The sequence below is a fragment of the Hippichthys cyanospilos genome, chromosome 14 (genome assembly GCF_059441005.1).
Source record: "Hippichthys cyanospilos isolate Australia breed blue-spotted pipefish chromosome 14, RoL_Hcya_1.0, whole genome shotgun sequence".
In the NCBI taxonomy this organism is placed as follows: domain Eukaryota; kingdom Metazoa; phylum Chordata; class Actinopteri; order Syngnathiformes; family Syngnathidae; genus Hippichthys; species Hippichthys cyanospilos.
The window spans coordinates 6,975,001-6,996,389 of NC_142382.1; the positions used below are offsets into that span (position 1 = coordinate 6,975,001).

At 38.0% G+C, this 21,389-nt stretch overlaps 1 long non-coding RNA gene across 1 annotated transcript in view; it reads right to left on the reverse strand.

Annotated features, from left to right (window-relative positions):
• LOC148412717 (uncharacterized) overlaps positions 1–21,389 on the reverse strand; it is a 50,451-nt gene that overhangs the window by 20,161 nt on the left and 8,901 nt on the right. The window contains exon 3 of the long non-coding RNA XR_015867837.1: positions 20,344–20,418. This is a non-coding gene — a long non-coding RNA (uncharacterized LOC148412717). The remainder of the gene's footprint in view (positions 1–20,343; positions 20,419–21,389) is intronic.

Sequence of the window (21,389 nt, forward strand, 5' to 3'; positions counted from 1 at the left end):
AAGCTTGCTGGTGGTGCTTCGTGAAAATATGACCACATGGTACCTCTCTGTGCACCACAACTCTGGCTCAAGCCGCAAATTATCCCACTATGCCCTTCGTGACGCATTTTTCAGTTGCTCGGCGGTCACCGGGAGACAAGGAGGATGTCAATTAGCAATAATGGTAAGGTAGCAGTAACCCTTCAGATGGGCCGCAATGACAAATTCTATAGATACAGCGCAGACAGTATGGCGGGATATAGCCCGAGAAAGGATGATCAAGCATCTTTTTTTTAACCCTCCGTTTTGATTGCAGCTTTTACTGTACCTCCTGGTGGGGTTTTGGGAAATTTGTCAGGCGGCCCTGCAGTAGGCGCCAAGTGGCCAAAACCACAAAACGCCCACCCGTTAACCCCTGAGCACGCATGTAGTCGTGGTCACCATACATGGAGCAATAGGCATCTTCAAACATTTTTTTCACTGTACGATAAATTATATTCCTGAGGAGTCACACAAGTGTAAAAATACATTAGCCGCTTGCGTGAGACGCCGAAATAACAGTTTACGTACAAGTGGCAATCAAATGGCAGAGAGCCAGTCGGCGGCTAGGGCAAGAAGCTAACGTAGAAGTCCACACATGAACGACAAACACATGGCAGTAAATGTAGCAAACAAGTAATTTACATACTGTACACTATTCCAACATAGTATTCGATTTGCATGTGGCAGACGTGACGGCTAACTAGATACAGTAGTTGCTAATGTGAGAAGCTAACACTTAAATCAAGATACAAGTGAAATACAGCACATTAGGCTCACAATCAGGACTGTCCCAGTTAAAAGGGATGACTGGTAGATACAAGATGTAAGCATGTGATCGTATGATTGGCTAACAATGCATTTAAAATTTTACCAAGCTTATATGGGCCAAACTTCCAAGTCATTGTATAAAAATGAGAAAAAAAAAGGTTTATACAGCGTACTTGACCCAAAATCTTGACCTAAATTGTCCAAATTGAACATTATTCATAAGAATAATTGTATAATAGCTCCGGTGCAGAATTGTTGATGTTTTTTTAAGTACCAGTAATTTTTTTTGCAGGATTTTAGAAGCTTTTATTATGCTCATTTCATATTTTACAGAATATTCCATAAAGATGCCCACTTGTCATGTTGCTACATGTAGCAGTCTATGGACAACTAACAAGCATTTGACAGATAGCCAGTCAGCAAATAGCTAGTGGCTAGCGTGCAAAGCTAATGTAGTAATCTACAAACAAGAAAGCGGCAGCAAGCACAAGATGCTAACCCGGCAGTTATTTACCCATTACAGAGTGCAGCCTAGCCAGCTCTAGCTAATTTTGTTTTCATATTCCCTACATTACATTTTTAGGTAAAAGTGCTTATGACGCCATGAATACTTTCCTAAACAACTTAAGTGCCATTAGTGAAATGATCTGTGTCGCGGGTAGCTAATAAGCTAATTTTTTTATGAATGTTATTTTTTTTTTTTACATGGAGCTCTTTTCTGGCACAGAAGCATGTTTATGCCACTTTCTGCTAATAGGTCTGCTCACCTACTTTTAAATACAATACAATGGCCTGTGGTCTAATACCTGGCGTCAGCAACCATTGTACTGGGAAGGAAACCAAGCGGTGTTGCTGAGTGCGGCAAAAATTGTTGAGCAGGCAAGGAAATAGGTAGCAACTCTGCATCAAGGTGACCAGTGCAGTAACCCTCTCCAGGTGGCGTTATTTTTATTACTTTCTGGTGCTATGCGATGCAAGTGACATAACTTGTGGATTTTTTGACTGATTTTTTTTCCTCAATATTTCTATGAATGATACCTATATAAGTGATAAGTCAAATGAATCAATTATTTTCTTTAGAGAAAGTAAAATGTGAACACTGCTGCAATTCCAATGATCAACTATATCAGGTATGTCTAACTCCTTTTAACTTATGTGCCACATGGAGGAAAATCTATTCTCAAGTGGGCGGGACTGGTAAAATTGTGGTATACAACTTCAAAACAATTGGTGTCAATTACAGAAAGATTTTTGCTATGCGTGTCGGTCTGGTCCACATTACCCGCAAATTCTCCACATTATTAAATAAATTGAGGAGGCACCACCATTTTTTCCATTCGAATTGAATACTTTTTGAGACACTTTTGTTTGGTGGTGCTTATTGAGATTGTAAAAGTATAATATGTGCCAAGGCTCAATAAAGTTTGGAAGACACCGCACATTTGAATTCTGCCTAGCAACAAGTGGTCAAATACATACACACACACACAAATATTTTTCTTTTGCCGCCTGTGTGATTTAGAACAGTCAGTGGAAAAAAAAACATGAGTTGTCTTTTAAATAAAGGCATACAAGCAATACTGCATTTTTCCTGGTATTTTAAAAGACACTATGATTTCTGCATTGTTGCATACCCTGTAATGACAGTAAGCCCTACTGTCATTTACAGCGCAATATGCGAGTAAATAATTATGAATCAAATGGAAGTATGGTCTTAAATCAAAAGTAGGCCCTCTGGTAATTCTAAGGGATGCGTGGTAATGTGCAGGTGATGAAAATAAAGTCCATAAAAACGTCTCCTTGTTGTATTCCGTGCGAAAGGGCTTGGTAATGAAAGGTCTGACAGCAACTTGTGTTCTCGCCGCCTTCTATCGGTGACGCTGCGTCTCGTGCGACTTGATTACAGAGTGCGGCGTGAGCCATGGGAAAGTTTAAAAACGCTAAAACATGCTGGGCATAATTAGACATTTTAACACTGGTCCTCGTGAGTTTAAATAAAAAAAGGCCGCCCCTTGGTATCAACCACTTGGAGTCATAACTGCTTTTAAACTAAAAGTCACATTTCAGCATGAAACCCTCAAAACGGGGGTAGGGAACATATGGTCTGTGGGTTGTAAACGGTCAGTGGCTGGGACCAAAATGGACAACTTGGTGCTCTTCTGATTTTTTGTGAGTCTACTCATTATATACATGCCTACCAAATTCCATGTTGCGAAGCGAAACTGGATTCGGGGCTGAATTTTTCTAAACTTCTAAAACGAGAACGTCTTTGGAAAAATGACCCTAAAACGCTACTTCAATGCGAAATTGTTTTGGGCATGGCTTTCTGAGACTTTTTTGCAGGTATATTAGACATGTCAACCAAATTTCAACATACTAAATGAACTTTTTGTGCGTGTTATCATTATACACATGTCAATAAAAAAAAAAAAAATCACGTTGCCAAGTTAAACTAGCTTCTGTTTTGTTTTGAGTCCCTTGAAAAGTGCCAAAATGACTGTAAAATGGCGTCTTCAAACAGAAGTGCAAATTTCATTTGTATTTTTGGCATGAGGTCTTGAGACGTTTTTTGGTCCCATCATGCTACTCAGCGATAGCACATTATACCTGGGCAAGGGAAACTTCTCTTGGGGGATAAATGTAAAACGTTAAAAAATACATCTTTTTGAAAAATGACCGGAAAATGATAAACATGGCGGGATGAAGAAAGAATCACAAACATCTTGTGTATTCTTTTTCATGGGTTCTTTAGACTCCACTTTAAGGACATGTCTTCCCAATTTGATACTGCTAAGTGAATCTGGCTTCGAGGGCAAAATTTTCAAAATTCCTAAGAAAAATTGCCCCTGTAAAGCAAAATGGCCGCCTTTTTGAGCATGAGCTTCTAATGTTTTTTTTTTTTGGAGGGTCTACTCAAGTGAATCTTTGGGGCTAAATACTATACATGAAAGAAATAGAAAAAAAAACTGAATAAAGGTTGGATGTTTATGCGTTTTTGGGCATGTGTTCTTGAGACTTTTTTTGTGGGTCCATTTTTTAACCATGGGTAAGTAGACATGACTAGCAAAATTCATCACCCTGATAGATACAATGTTATTGATTATAATTGCATCTGTCCAGGTTCACTTTGAAATGAATGGTATTGATTCTTCAAGTACAGGTTAGCGTGACCGTCCGCTTATGTTGTTGTAATGGAGATTTTAAATGTGATGTGGTGAAGCAGCATGTGGCTCATTATCCAAGAATATGTTTGTGTGACAGCAAATTTCACTTACCGTATTTTCCGCACTATAAGACACACCTAAAAGTCTTCTTCTTTTTTTTTTTTTTTTAAAGCTAATGGTGCGCCTTATAATCTGGTGCGCATTATATGTGGATCAATATTGAGACTGGGATTCGTAGATGGGGAACGAAGTGATAAAGTAAGCTTTACCTGTTTCTTTTGTGTGTTTACAGTTGAACAAGTTTGGTCATACTGACTGAGTTCTAATGCTATTGAGAGTTTAGAGTTATTATTTGAGTTATTATTGTTATTACTTTGAGTATTACTGTATTGTGATTGAAAAAGTTTTAAAATATGTCATTAACTGAGGGTGCGTCTTATAATCCAGTGTGCCTTATATGTGGAAAAAGTTTTAAAATGTGTCATTAATAGAGGGTGCGCCTTATAATCTGGTGCGCCTTGTATATGGAAAAAGTTTTAAAATGTGTCATTAATTAATTGAGGGTGCGCCTTATAGTGCGGGAAAGTGCGGCAAGTCTGAAGTCCTTGTGTACTTTTTGCAATACTTCTTCTATAAAACAAAAAGTTTCCCAGTGCAGGACTAATAAAGGCTTATACTATTTTAGTCTAGGAAAAAAAACTAGTTCCGAGAAGTTATTTCAGGCAATCAGAACGGCACATTTTTGGGGGGCTGTAATCATTTGTTCGAGCATAGAATTACCATTCTATTTCGACTCCAGCATCTAGGCTTCCATCAAAAAGTTCCACAAAAAGAATAGGCGATTGTGCGCTGATGTGCACTTTGTGGCTGCACAAGAGCCACACTCTAAGCTTATTTTCAGGAGCGGGTGCACAGTGTTCAGGATGTGTGAAGGAAAAGTACACTTTTTCTTCCAATTAATCCATCTGTCGTCACTCGTTTCGCTTCATTCTTGGTTTTAATGTTCAGATACGAAAGCCTCGCATTGCGATAAATCACAAAACCGCTTGCTAGGGACGGCGCCACGAATCACTGCCGCATCCTAAAAACAGCTTTCCATTGTCAAAACAGCCGTAAAAAAACAACAACCTTGAGTTCTGGAACACTGCGTCATATACAGCGCATTCAAAATGGTGCCTAATTTGCTTCATTTGGTCATTTGTTGTGAGTAAGATGCAAATACTTCTCAACAGTACGATTAAGATTGATGCTAACACAAACACAAAATACAGGTGGTCCGGGCTGGTCCGCTAAATACAGACCGCTAAAAGCAGGTTATTAGGAATCACCGTGGCCACAACACAGACGCTGATCTCATAATTGCTAACTTGTGTATCATCAAATGATTTAAAAGCCCACATTTAACGCCATATTGTTGATTTAAAGCAGACATGCACTGTCTTGTTGGACTGGAAGCTAGTTGTTTTGTGTTTTTTAATTGCAAAATACTGCAACAAATGTTAGGTTTTAAGTAATATTAGGTTTGGGGACTTTTTCGACCTTTAATTAGGAAAAGGTGTTTGGCAGTTGCAAAATTTGAGCGGGGTAATAAAGGGGAGGGGGAATATATCTTTCACTACCTGCGATATAATTAGCTTGATTTCACTGGAGCAAAGCACTGTGCCCTGCGGCGGTCAATTGCGGCCCACAATCATGCGAGGGAGGCGCTTCAAGGGGAATGTGAAGTGAAAGTGAATGTCACTTCTGTTGCTATAGAAACAGATTACACCACAGTGTAACATTTTAGGTTATGTGATACCTGCTTACTCAAAACTATAGAGGCCACACAGGGAAAAATATAGGGCTGTAGACGACTAGATAATTTGACTTTTGTTTGTTTTCAAATATTGAGTGGAATGCAGTACCTGGAATGCTTGCATCATTGCGTGTGCAATTTCTCTCACTATCAAAGGAGACTTTTTGTGTATTTATCGGGTACCTCCAAGAATCAATTTTAGTCAGTTCTACAAAATAAAGAAAAGCCCTTCAAGGTACTCAGTTTTGGCACTGAAAAATTGCCCTGGCAGCATTATCCAGGGTGTCATTTAGTTCAAACCGAAGTGATCAGAAGTAGCCCACGTTGGCTTAGATTCATTTAGTTTTCCGCCAGAAAACTCTTTAAAGAGCCGTTCAAGCAAATTAAATATCTCTATCTGCGTTATAGCGCCACCTGACTACCTCTTTTTTCACTCTTTTTAATCACGCCTAAGGAGCCTTGTAAAAAGAGGTGGACGCAGCCACCCAATGCTTTGTGGAGGTGTGAAGCCTCAAATTTGGCCATTTCAGGGACATTTGCCATCCTGCTTATTTGGAGCTTGCTTTAAATGACATCCACGCACGACACGCCGCACCCCTTAATCTTTTTAATAAAGTAAACATCTCAGTTTCTTAAATATAGACTTACAGCCATATGGTAGAAAAAAGCCACATTTTCCCATGGACTTTGAAGTACCCAAGCTTCTTCACATATATACATGTGTGCTTGTGTGTGTGTGTGTGTGTACATACATATATATATATATATATATATATATATATATATATATATATATATATATATATATATATATACATATATATATATATATATATATATATACATATATATATATATATACATATATATATATATATATATATATATATATATACATATATATATATACATATATATACATATATATATATACATATATATACATATATATATATATATATATACATATATATATATATATATATATATACATATATACATATATATACATATATATACATATATATATATATATATATATATATATATACATATATATATATACATATATATACATATATATATATATATATATACATATATATATATATATACATACATATATATACATATATATATACATATATATATATATATATATACATATATATATATATATACATATATATATATATATATATACATATATATATATATATATATGTATATATATATATATATATATATATATATACATATATATATATATATATATATATATATATATATATATATACATATATATATATATACATATATATATATATATATATATATATATATATATTAGTGCGTGGAACAAATCAGTGCAGACTTGGATTGAGTAGCAGATTGACTTTAGCTGAATGAGAATTTTCCTATTCAACGCAAATGCATCATGCCATATTGTTATAAAAGGTAAGAAGTGTTTGTGCAGGTTTTGTGTGGCTTAGGAGAATTATATGCCATTATAACACAAGCATTACATTCTGTCATTATTTTGGTGTCGAAAGGAGTTTCCAAACTTGGATGCAAGTACAGAAACCCTTTGTTAGCTTAGCGCTAGCTAGCTAGCACAGGTTTGTCAACACGACATGGATGCAAAAGCTAACTTAAAGCAAAAACTCAAGGCGTGGGATCCTGGAAGTGATTTTAAGAAATGAAAACCTTTCTTTAGGTTATCGTCATTACATTAGCAGGTTGGCTAGTTTTGGGACGCTACGCATCTGTTTTCAAAGAGTAACTATGGCAACTAGTAAAATAACTTGATCAACATTTAATGTACGCATTACAATTGTCACGGCCGGGCATGGCGACGTGAGGTGGTGGAGGGAAAGGGGCTCAAAACGCAGGAGGACGGAGAGGGTTTGCTCAAACAAAAGTGCTCTTTTAATAATAAAACAGGGCAGGAAAAGCAGAAGACAAAAACTTGACAAAGTAGCAAAATAAAAGGGGAACGGAGTATAACTCACGAGACTAAATGGGACTACGGAGGAAGACTGGAGGACGAGTACAGAGGCACAGGGAACACCAAGTGACGAGGTACAATAATCCGACAAGAGCAACAGAGGGACGGTGGTTTAAATACAAGGAGACTAATTACTGACAACACACTACAGCTGGACGGGGACAGGAGGCAGGGGAACCGGATAGGCTAACACGAGAGGAGCAGGGGCACATGGACAACAGGTGGACGAGATAAAACTAACGAGACTGAGAAAGGCAGATGCAGGGAAAAACACGAATGAATGACGAAATGAACCAGGAACTACTTAAACTAAATCCAAAAACCCGAAAACCCCAGACAGAACGTGACAACAATTATGATTTTTCATTTGTTGGACTATTATATGTTTTTGGGCAAAATTACTCTGATTCAAACAGATTCAAGAGTCAATGTTTTAATGGTTAACACTACATACAAAAATGTGTTTAAACCTATACATATATGTGTAGAAATGCCATATATTTACAGTCCTGACAAGTTCAGTCATACAGGAAAATGACACGACACTCATCACGTCACACCTCATGAACTCAAATCGAATGAACAGAATCGAATCAAATCTTTATACTTAATGATAAATCATCCCCCATGAAACGAGACATGTCACCAATCGTCTTTTATTGGAAAGATGTGCGCCCCTATTGGGCAGGCACGCCATAGACCTAAGTATTTGTATACAAATACTAAAAAGTCCATTTTCCACAATAAGCCCCCCATTTAAAACAAATGGCAATTAATCATGATGATCCTACCCATGTTACTTAAAACATTTCAATAAAGAGTCATCATGTGTAATGGAACAGATTGTGGTCAACTTTGTATTTAAAGTGACGCTCCAGAGTCTGACTCAAACCTGTCTGGGCATAGACCGCAAAGCAAACTTGTATTAGACTCTTCCTTGACCACGGCACCTCAGACTTCCACATTTGGAGAACCCGTTTGGAAATCCACAAATAACAGCTACAAGAAAAAAGGATGGAGAAGGCGAGTTTGGGGATTAATCTTGTGGAAACTCTGCTTTAAAGTCTCAAATCCTTCAACCTTACATACTGTTCATTTTCATGTTCCAGCTAAGTTTTGCCCCAGGATAACAATATCTCCATAATTATTGTCTGTATGAAGTTATACCACAGATTTATTGAAAATGTACAGTCAATGTTTCAAAGAATAGGGACCCTTTCAAAGATCATCAAGATCTGCGTGATTCTGCTAGAAACTGTCCAAATTCGGTGGAACAGTTCTCGGAACTCGAGCGTGACGAGTATCCCATAGGAAAGACATCAATTTATGGCGTGTCATCTCACAGTTTCAAGATTTTCACATGAACTCTCACATGGGTAGGTCATTGTAGGAAAATCAAATTTCCAGTTGAAAGAATGACATTCGGGATTTTTTTTTAATTGCTGTCAAATGTCAAAAACGGATCAAAAATGATCTGAACAGTACGAAGGTCAATGCACTTGGGAACGCCTGCGTTACGAAGATTACAAAGGAGAGATTATAGGCATAAAGGTCAGCAACTCGTCTTACTGTAGCAAGTTCTTCCAATAAGCAGTCATTGTGCTTTATTCATTGCCTGTAGCAGAGCATTTCTGTTATTATTGTTTCGAGGAAGGAGAGTCTTACATGTGGATTCAACCTCGCTTGTACAGGTCCGACGTCGTGGTCACTGCACCCAAATTACAGAGCACAATGACTTTGTGACGTTCAGCCGGCCATGAGAAACAAGCAGCTAACTCTTTAGTTCGTCTTCGGGGACTTTTTTTTTTTTTGGTGACATGCCTGCAGACCACCAGCAAGTGTTTATTATCACAGCTGACCACCGTGAGTGATGTGAACATGCAGATATTTTTAATTGGTTCACATCGTGTTTAGCTGCTTACAACATAAACAATAAACTTACAATTATGTATCAGAATTTGTCACTGGTAGTTCATATCTTATATAAAGTACATAATAAAATAATACTGACACTCTGAATGAGCCACATACTAAAAACAATATTAAAAAAAAGGTTTTGTGGTGTTTTTTTTTGGTAGCTGTGAGTGTATGTAGTTCAACTACACATAAACTATGACAATTACATTTTGTGTATTTAGAAAAAGCTGATAGCTTTGCTTACGCGAGATGAATCACACAATCGAAAATGGTAAACAGCATGAAGCAACAAATATTTGAACACAAACGTGCCAAACTACATGTCGACAGGCAATATAAAAACACAAATTTATATTATGCTACCGCACAAATTTTAATACCATTATCAGAAAAAAAAAAAAAAAATATATATATATATATATATATATATATATATATATATATATATATATATATATATATATATATATATATATATATATATATATATATATATATATATATATATATATAGAGTGCCCCTTCAGGTCATAGGTCACAAAGAGTATTTGAAGTTTTTATAACAGTTTGTGTTGGTTTCATTATTTTATAACACAGGAATTAGACTTTCTACATTCATGGATCGATTTTCATTGTGTGAAATCGAAAGGAGACTTGCAAATACCTGCTTTTTAAAAACAATGATGAACATGTTAGCTGATTTACTGACACAGTACAGGGATGGAAATTACAACTTCCAAAAAATCGGATTATACAGCAAAACAATTATCTGATTATTCAATTATTAAAATAATAGTTGCTGCCCTAATCAACTGTATGTTTGTTACTGAAGAGTTAATGCCGCAGCATTTCTGGCTTTCTTTTAAAGTTCTACAAACGATGAGAGCAGCCAATTCAAATACTGCAATACCATGGGTTAAAAAACTGATGGTTTGAGGAAATGATAATGGTTACACCCAGAAGGAATTCATCTGTGCCACCTACTGGCATGCAGGGATAAGTCCCTTCACTATTCACCACTGATTTCCTCTATACTTGTGCAATGAAGTGTGTTTTTGTTGTCTTTTTGAATTTGCTGCTGGCTCGTCTTTAAGTGTCCCCCACACCCTAACTGTTGTTTCATTTTTCCACACGTTGGTTGTCGTCGACAGTATTTTTGAATTTACAGTTATAATTTACACTTGGCAGAGTCTCTCTTGTCTCTTGGTCAAACAGCTGATTTTAGCTTGTGAGGGTTTTTTTTTTTCGACGTTTATTTTGTCCAAAAATGGCGTTCAAAACAAATTGGTCTCCCGAGTAAGAATTGAAAACATCGGTGTAGACATGCTATGTCACAGAGCTGTCAGCTGCGGCAAGGGCCCACGTTACTGACAGAACCCTGCGTGTTTTTTGCGACCAAGCTGCCACCTGCCGTAAATATAATAAAGTCTGGCTCGGTAGACAGCTACCAAAAAGCCAAACCAGAAGGAACGAACCTTCTCTTCCTGTGTCCTCATCCCGGTTTATTCTGGGCCGTTCTTGGATGAGCAACAAAAAAACTGAAAATAAATGAAGAGGCTCTTTTCCTGATTTTTACAAGTGTAATTTGGTCAAGTGGGTTGGGGAATTTTGGCAGGAATCTGATTAAAAGAAAAAAATGAGCTGAGAGAAAGTACAGGATGTTTTGGGTCCAGGTGCCTCGTTTGCTTTTTTGTTGACACTCTGCCAAGGTCTACTGCACCTCGTACCGCAAGAGTCAGGAAATAGTTTAGCACACCTCCGTGTTGCATGGGCACTATTAACGGACGCCACATTTTTTCTTTTCAAATTAACACCAAATTAATTGTAATATGAAGCGGGATTTTGTGATGTTGTTTGCTTGTATTTTCTTACGTTTTTATAAGTATGTGCATTGTCATTAAAGATGTAATTTTTCAGAAAATCAGACAGAAATGAAACAGATGAGGTTACACGCTCCATCTTCTGGAGTTCCTCAATAAAATACGGCCGCAGATAGCACTACAAATGTGGCTCCAAAATTTAATAAATCAGACATGGATGACACAGCGGTCTTTTTGTTATTTTTCCCCATCCAAAAATGCTTTGCACTGATTAGGGGGTACTTGGATTAAAAAAAAAAAAAAATCAAAAGGGGTATGTCATTGAAAAGAAAAAAAACAGGTTGAGAGCCACAGGTCAACAAAATAAGAGCCAAATTAATCAATCAGTTACAGAACCTACATAACGTGTTAGGTACCGCTATATTATGTCATGAATTTCCCTGAGATACATTTGGCTATGCTATTTTAAGGAGTGTTCTTACTGAAGTATAGTACCCAGCCCACATCGGCCACCTCTGGAAGCCACATAACTCGGGCCCTGAACTCACCATCGAAAGGGGGACACATTGTACAGGAAAAAGACTGACGGTGTTTGTGACTTATGATTTACATTTTTGGGCGCCCGACATATATCTAACATTTATTTTTAGGTCGACACGGTCACCGAACTTAGAGCCATGAAGACAACAACTCTTATGTCGTCTCGCCACAAAGTTGTGCGGTGCAGCGCTAACTATCCACCTTGAGAGGTGAGAGGAGAGACCATAGATACCGCACATAATGCACCAACATTATTGTTGCATGCGGTAAATATTGTTTTAGAAATCCAGTAGGCGTAAGACTCTACCTCATATTGTTTCGGGGCTTTTTTTGAGAAATTGCTGACGTCCAAGAATCGTAGGGTCATTCTAAATATGGTACAAAAAAAAAATATGTACTTACTTTTTTGGTGGGGAAAAACACTTCAGCTCCTATTTGGTAGTTTAAATCATATTTACGAATCACTTTTATTACAGCTTTTTTGTCTCGGGTCAACTGTAATTTACAAAACAAGTTTCTTTTTAGACTTTTGGAATTTTTGGACTAAATTTAACCCGTTTACTTGCCAGATATTAGGCCTGCCTGACAAATTTTGGCACATTTTTAACAGATTTTTTTTTTTTCCAGCCAATCAGGGAAGAGGGTTTCCAAGTAAAAGACAAAATGGACGAATTGAGATGCTGATTTACTCTAATTTGAAAGTGTTTTGACCAGATTGTCTAAGCATAATATCCCATAAAAACATTTGTCAAAAAAAACAGTTTTTCCATAAAAAAGGTTGAATTCCTTGAGAATGCTTCATCCAATTTAAAAATTCTTTCTGAATTGAAAGCAGGTTAAAGCAGCCATTTACAAACACAATTTGGATTTTGAGAGAATTTAATTTTTTAACACTGTCATGTTGCTACAGCAGATTCTTGGTTGATGCTGCCTGACAGTGGGGAAATGAGTGACAACGTGAAATTTGACGTTGTGGATATGTCATTATCCCAAAATGCAAGAAGCCACCAGGACCCACACTTATGCACCAAAGTCTCATTGAAGCGGTTTTCATTTCACTTTGAAATGATCCCGCAAGAAGAAGATACCTTCTGGCATCTATTTTGACATGGGATTTTTTCGACGTTTCGAAGAATATACGACCGACTGATGTGTGTATTTGATTGAAGACAAAGAATTTGGCAAGATCAGACGTGGCTAATTTTGAAAAAGTGTCTTTGTAAGTCCACTCCCTGCTAGGCAAAGCTGTAATCCACCTCACGTCTTTAGAAGAGACTCCTGCTTGGGGATTTTTGTTTGGATAATTACACCAAATGATGCTTTGCTTCATCAAATAGTCAGTCAGCTATGTTGCAAAAACAATAACTAGAGTTAAATCCATGAATCTCGCTACCTTGCCTAAACATGTTAAAGATGGAGTGCTACTCAAACTTTTTACCCCACGTCTCACCTACAAAAAAACTTCAAGAAGCACCATGATCTACATTTACAAACATTTCAATGCAGAATCATTGTAGCTCTAAGTGATCATCAAAAATATATCTAATAATATTGTAAAACAAACATTACAGCAAGCACATGTGTTTTATTTCAGTGGCAATATGTGTTTTTAAAGATATTAACTCTGCATGGAAAATAATTTCAATCACAATAAATTATAAAAATTTTACATTGTTATTGCTGAAAATAGTTAAATATAAAAAATATTACTTTAATCTATTTACACAAAGTCTTTCAATACGTAAACCCCAAACCACGAATACGTAAAGTCCAAAGCACTCCAACTACTTTACTCCATGTTAAACTCGCCTTCTGACAGAACATGTGCTCTGGGTTCTGGTAACAACCAATCACAGTTCAGCTTTTAAACGTCACACTGCGGAAACCAGAAAATAGGTGAGCCGGGAAGCCAACTTCCACCAAAACAGAACTTAAAGGGATGGAAAGTTTTGTCATTTTTATCAGTAAAAAAATATTAGTTTGTCTGTAGTTAATTTGATAGCAGTTTGCTAGGTTTGGTCATGTGACATTCACAAGCTGAGCAGTGATTGGTCAATAGGTCAATTTGTTTTTAATTGTATTAATTATACATGACAAATAATTTTATGAAATAAATTACAGCCCAAATATCAACTTTTTACTGCTGAAAATGCCTAAATAAGTTAAGCATCCCTTTAACAGCTGGCGAGTTTGTTTGTTTACTTGTTGAAATGCAAAACAAGTTAGCAATAGCACAGCAAAATCAGGACCTCAAGTGTGTTAAACGTAAAGCTGCCTGTGAGTGGTGGGCAGCCTTGGTTAACCCCATTCAACTCCTTGAGCGTGGACCATCTAACTATTGCGTCCTTCGGACTCCCAGCTGTGGTGTCCTTTAGAAACAACACTATGAAATTTTCCTCAGCTAAAAGTAGCCTCCTACTCCGGTGTGTTTATTGTTGTTGTGTTTATTACTGTGATGGGTTAAAACGAATGGTCAATTTTCATGAATATGCATGGATTACGACTATCAAGATGATTCTTCTAATCTGTTGCCGTAGCGCAGTGTTTCTCAACGATATTTTGCCAGGCCCCCCCCAGAAAAGAGAAAACTTTTTGCCCCTTTATTGATGAAAATTGTTTAAGTATACCTACATTATATATTATATTATATAACATTATTTTTATCGCGCTTATACGAGTTACAGCTTAGTCTAAAACGGAAAAAAAGAAACAAGTGCAGCAAAGTGCCTGAAACTAAAAGAAAATTATGAAAATTATTACTTTATTGCAATTGCATTCCACATGACAAAAACAAAGCCTTTTTCCTGGGATCATCCACGCCCCCCCCCGGCATCACCTCGCGCCCCCCCAGTGGGGCCCGCCCCACTATTTGAGAAGCACTGCCGTAGCGGGTATACTGGCAGGACGCTGCATTCTTTCAGAAGCTATGTGGAAGTGCATGGGCGGACATGTCAGCGGTAAATCTGGCGGAGGTGTTCAAGTGGCGCTAGATCATTTCCATCAAATCCTTCCCGAGAGTCAGCCAGAAAAAGAACACTCCTATTTGTTGCTCTTTTTTGCACACATATATAGACATGTTTTTAAGTATAATATGTGCGCAAGTGCCCTGTATTTTTAGTTAAACGAGTCTCTGGCGGCTGCAAATCTGATATTTTCTTGCCTAAGAAGCTGAGTCAGACCGTTTCCGAAATAAACTTGGCTCGGCTCGAACGTGGCAGCAAAACTTATCATCACGGCGGCGATAAGCTCATGCTCAACTCGCTTGACTGGCAAGCGTCGTCTGGCGTCACGCAGGTCTATTTTCATCAGATTTGGACTTTTTCATCAGAATTTTGAGGGGGGAAAAAACGCTCGCATGGAATTAAAGGCTGTGAGTTTCCAAAGCTTCCTCGGTTTGTAAGTTTGTAAGCAACCAATTTCCATGAAACTTTCCACAAATCCCAAAGACCGTGCATCCAATTTTCAATGGCTTCTACAAAAACCTTTTGCTATACTAGTTAGCGAGATGTTGCAAAAATGAATTCCTACCAATTCCATGAATGTTTTAAAGAGGGTTGGTGAGCTTGCAAGTTGTCTTGTGAGTCCATTTTCATTTTTTTTAAAGGCACAGTTAAACACAAGGGCTGTCGCTAACGATTATTTCAATAGTCGATTAAAGTGAACTTGTGCGCTAAAACGTCTACAACTTTCAAGTAAAACACTCGACAAAAATCTAGTCCAGTAGTATAATAAAGTTTAAGTATAAGTGATTATAGCTAAATCGCTAAAAAATATATTCCGTATTTTCCGCACTATAAGGCGCACCTAAAAACCTTTTTAAAAAAAAAAAAAAAAAAAAAGCTGATGTTGCACCTTATAGTCAGGTGCACCTTATATATGGATCAATATTGAGATTGGGATTCGTAGATGAGGAATGAACTAATAAAGTAAGTTTTCCTGTTTCTTTTGTGTGTTTACAGTTGAACAAGGTTGCTCATATTGACTGAGTTTAGAGTTATTATTTGAGTTATTATTGTTATTACTTTGAGTATTACTATATTGTGATTGAAAAAGTTAATTAATATGTCATTAATTAAGGGTGTGCCTTATAATCCGGTGCGCCTTATATATGGAAAAAGTTTTAGAATATGTCATTAATTGAGGGTGCGCCTTATAATCCGGTGCGCCTTATAGTGCGGAAAATCCAGTATTTTTTGTATGAGACTCAAACTTCTCATCTCTTTGAAAACCTCCTCTTCAACCATTGCTAATGGTCTAATTTCTTGAATAAAATCTTAAGAATGCTGTCTGTAATAACGGCATTGATTTACTCAACGTAATTGTAAGGCCAGAAATGAAACGAAAGCTAGCATTGTTTAGTTTTTATTGTTGTTGCAGCTGTTTAATGCAGTAAAGTTCAGCCTCTTTCAGAGTTCCCACACTTTGAGCGGTCTCTGAATGCATCTCCATTGAAGCGCTGTCAGTAGAGGTCTTTTCAATATCATTTCCTTTTGGAAAAACAATAATAATAATCATAATAATTTAGATTTGGAGATTAAAAAAAAACAAAACACTGGCACGGGTTCAAAACCTGCGTTTCCTAGCTCCTTTCTCATCCATCCCCCAAAGTGTGACCTCCCACAGATCACCACCTAGCTCCATTTTTAAGGCCCTTTCAACACTTCCGGCCCCATTCGGGTCCGTTCTTGTGTCCAAGAGCCTGTAATTTCCCAAGGGCCCCCGTCAAGTGTGCCATTCATAAAGTCTAAAGTAGCTTTTAGCGGTCCACGGAGTTTATTGAAACATTAAATTTGTGACGGCGTGAGTATCTTTAGCCATATCCTGGCTCACGTGATTAGGTTTGGTCGGCTCGCTTACATCAACCGACAATTATATGCGCCTCCTGGGTGTGGGTTGAGCCTCGGTCAGCACGGCGACAAGAAACCAGAAACATCCATTCCTGTGCACTGAAGCGCACCAAAACAGGGACGAAAGGCGAGAGAGCCTTTCCTCCTCTGAAGCTGTTATCTTTCCGCAGTGCTTGATATCGCCGCACACAGTGCCCTGGTTGCAACCTCCCAAGTTGCTTTTTGACGTCCTATGTCTGTGTGCCCTAATGTAGTAAGTTCAATCATTTTTCCAAAAAATCAGTTGAAGGTCACAAAATAAATGCATGTCTTTCAGTGACCTCAGACATCTCCTCATCATTCAAAAGCTCAAATCAATGTCATTAATAATAAGCTCATCAATTGTGTTTGGTAGAATGTTGATAAACTATACACTTATTTTGAGTGATATTTCGATATTTTTAATTCTCTGTAATTGCAGTGGTTTTCAAATAGAGGTATGTGTATGTGAAGTCACTTCAGGGGGTACGTGAGATTTTAACCCTTTACTGGGCACAGCGGCCGCATTCGGTCAATAGCCTACAGGCAAGGCAAACAGGCAAGAATTTTCAGGATTTTAGAGAAATTTAGGGGTACGTTAGAATTTAACCAATGAGTGTTAAGGACGCATTGGGATGTTTAGCCTGTTTTGACTATCAGCCGAAAACAGCTGCTGTGCCCAGTAAAGGATTAACAGGGTTTCTGCAGGTATAAGGCAAGTCGAATTTAATGCTTTTTGTTGCCAAGACAGGAACAAGTGAGTATTCTTTTCAAATTAAGAGCAAACGTAATGGTTATTGCAAAATCGTGTAGTAGTGACTCCTTTGCAAAATGGATGCCCTAAGTTTCATGTTGTCATGAGAGACGCAAATTTTGCAGCAGAGGAGCCAGAAATAAAACAGGATTTTTCTTTACCAATCTCCTGGAGTTGCTGAATAAAATGTGCCTAAAGTTACCATTACAAAGGTCATTGGTTGAATAAATCAGACATGAATGGCACAGCACTTTGTTGTAACTATTGTGTGGTATTTTATCCAATCCTATGATCTCTACATCAAATGCATTTCACACCAACGGGAAAGCAATAAAAGAAGACAGCAGGGAGCTGAAATTTCACCTAGATGGTGACAACATGTCAAATTTTAACGTGGCTGAACCATTAGTAGTAGTTATGACACTACCAGGAGTGTGCCATCCCTTGGCATGGAGAATGATGGTTAAGAAAAAAATGGTCAAAATACTTTTTTGATCTTAAGTTTTTTTTTTTGTTTGGCCACCTCTGGCAACATTTTGGCGACCTCTCGCAATTTTTTGACAAATGTTGGTGATCTTGAACACACCATAACGAGATCATGAGAGCCGTTACCTTCACGGCCACTTTCTCCCCAATAGGGGCTGAATAGGGGGTATTATAGCAAGTCTGCCAGCTAGTTAGTTAGTTAGTTAGTTAGTTAGTTAGTTAGTTAGTTAGTTACAAATTCTACTGTAAAGTGAAGTTTACAAAAAAAGAGTGCTATGTTTCTCCGCAAGGTGAACCGCATGATGTCATGTGGCGCTGGAAGTTGGCACATGTCTCCTGATTGGCTGATGGCACGTAACATGTAGCTGGACACTGCATGGAGATTGGTGTACAAGCCCTGGTCTTCTCTTTGAACCAAGTCCCTCGTGGTTCTCGACAATGAAGGCTTCAGGCCACATCAATAGAGCTGCGGTGGGGTAATGACCTGTGCAGAGTGAGCCACGTGCTGTACACTCGCTCCACTCTCTCTCTCTTTCTCGCTCTCTTTTTAAGGAACCACCTTGTTTGCTCGGAAAAATAAATGTGGCCGACGGTAAAAACAAGGTTGGACATTTAATTCTAGTCATCCAAGTTGACTCGGGTTCCACATCTCAGCATGAAAGTCTCTATACAGACGGGGCATGCAAATGCAGATTGTTGTTGTTTTTCCAGCTTAAAAAACTGTTTGGAGGCCTAAATCCGGATGACTTCCATCGTCGTGTTTGAACGCATAAATAAACACGAAGGAAGCATTTTGTAAAACATTTTTCGAGTCCTTGCTCCACCCTTAGTGCTCTGTCATTTCAACTATTTTAAAATAGTACATATAAAATCAGTGGCACACGAAAAAAAAAAATAAGATAGTTAATGGGTGTTTGAGCCAAACAAAATTTCAGCTTGCTGGCAAAAAAGTAGCATTTTGCTAAGAACTCAACATATGGGATACTTTTATAAATCAGTCAATTAAAAGAAACTTAACCCATTTCCATGAAATGTTCCGCGGAACTAACTAGTTTTACTTGTTGGTTTATAAATCTGTTAGTTTGTTAGTTATAGGGTTGAATAATTATTATGAGTTACCTAGTTGGTGGCAGCACGATGGCAGAGGTCCCCTGTTCGATTCAGGCCTTCTGGTGTGGAATTTGCATGTTCTCCCCGTGCCTATGTAACTTTACTTTGGGCACTTCGGTTCCAAAAACATGACTGGTAGGTGTATTGGAGACTCTAAAATTGTCCTTAGATTTGATTGTTAGTGTGACTGATCATTTTTCTCTGTGTGCCCAGTAATTGGTTGGCAACCAGTTCAGGGTGTACCCCGCCTACTGCCCCAAAACATCAGGGATAGGCTCCAGCATGCCAGCGACCCTAGTGATGATAAGCAACTAAATAAAATGGATGGTTAGTTAGTTTGTTAGTTAGTTAGTTAGTTAGTTAGAAATCAAGTATTTTGTTATATTAGTTAATTTGTTCATGAGCCGCGCTAGCAAGTTAACCAAAAAAATGACTCAGGCACAGTCATGGTCTCGACCCACGTCAGCAAAGTAGCACTTCAGCTACATTGCGGATAAAAAAAGCAACATTTTGCGTGAGATAAGTTAGCGAGTTAGCCTGAAAAAAACGAATGCACAATCACGGTCTCGTTGATCCAGATCTTGCCGACGCCACGTGACCCACGTCAGCAAGGTAGCACTTGAGCAAAATTGCAGATAATGTGCCCTCATTTGCGTAAACAAAACTGCTGCTGAATCTTTAATTAAGCCGCTGAAGACAGATGGCTGTCATGTAAATACACACCATGTCAAGAATCATGAGAACAAGCGAGGAGGTCGGATGGGGGATGGGGGTATGCACTCTAAATAGATTAGCCATCTCGAGGAAAAGTCTACACGCATCATTTATGGTCACTTGTGTGTTTTAGAACATGTGATTATTTGGGTGTGGGCATTTCCTATGCGGCGACGCTCCAAAATGGAGAAATTACAGCTGGACTGTGTCAAAGCACAGCGAGGCCAAGGTGGAGGACCGGGGAAGATAATACAGCAGGAGAAAACACAACACTGCAAGCTACCAGAAATGCGGCTGTAATTGTAGGCGTTCCCCACCCACTCGTGACGACTTGCACCACTATGAACCCTGAAAATAGTCCAAAAAAATAATTAGACTCACCTTATATGTGAACCGTTGACCAGCAACCAAGATGGAGGCAACCCAAGATGGATGAAATCTCCAATGGTCTTTTGACTGTAAGATTAAAAATCATTGTATGCTTACATGTATAAAAATAAAGGGATATTTTAAACACTTTCTCTATAAAACAGCTTATTTGGCATGGTAATAAATGGTTTGGTTTGCATGGTCAACGCGTGAATAAATGTGATTGATTTTGCAGGGTCTTTATTTAGCGGCATCTTCTTTTTCAAGGGATGTGTAAAACAAAATTTAAAAAAAGATCAGCTCTTGTGTGATCTTTGATTACAACTGGTTTATTTTCCAGGGTCTTTGTATAGGAGTGGCATATTTTCCAGGGTCTCAAACCCGTTTATTTTGAAAAGGTCATTAGCAGAGTCGCTGTGTGAAAGTGGCCCGTTTGGCAGACTGTACCAAACACTTGTTTAATGTGGTTGTGTAAAACTGGCTTTTTTAAGAGTTCTCTGTGTATAAAAGATTTATTTCATGGGGTCTCTGTAAAACTGGCTTATTTTTTAGGGGTCCCACAGTAAAGGCTGTTTATTTTGTTGCATTTTAGTAACAGCTGTATTTTGTGTTGTACTTTAGCAGTGTTTTTCTAAAAGGAAGCTTATTTTGCAGAATCTTTGTCGAAGAGGGTTTTTTTGTACGTTCTGCATCTAAAAGAAGCCTGTTTGGCAGGTCTCTGCCTAAAGTGCCCTAGTTTGTGGTGCCTTTGAGTATCAGTTACTTATTTTGAACGGCCCCTGTGTAAAAGTGGCTTCTTTTGCAGGATCTCTGTAAAAGTGACTTATTTTATAGGGTCTCTTGAGTCAAACAGGCTTCTGTTCTATTCTATTTAAGTTGCACTCTCAACTCACGTAGGAAATCACCATTAGGATCTCTCCTATGCCTCTTTTGCTGCCATCTAGTGGAGGACAAGATTTCCACACCAAAGAGCCTGCCAAGCAGGAGCATTTACAAGGCTCGTTGCTTAGTTTAACTGGCCCATACCAAGTGAGGAAAAACACACATTAAAAAAAAAA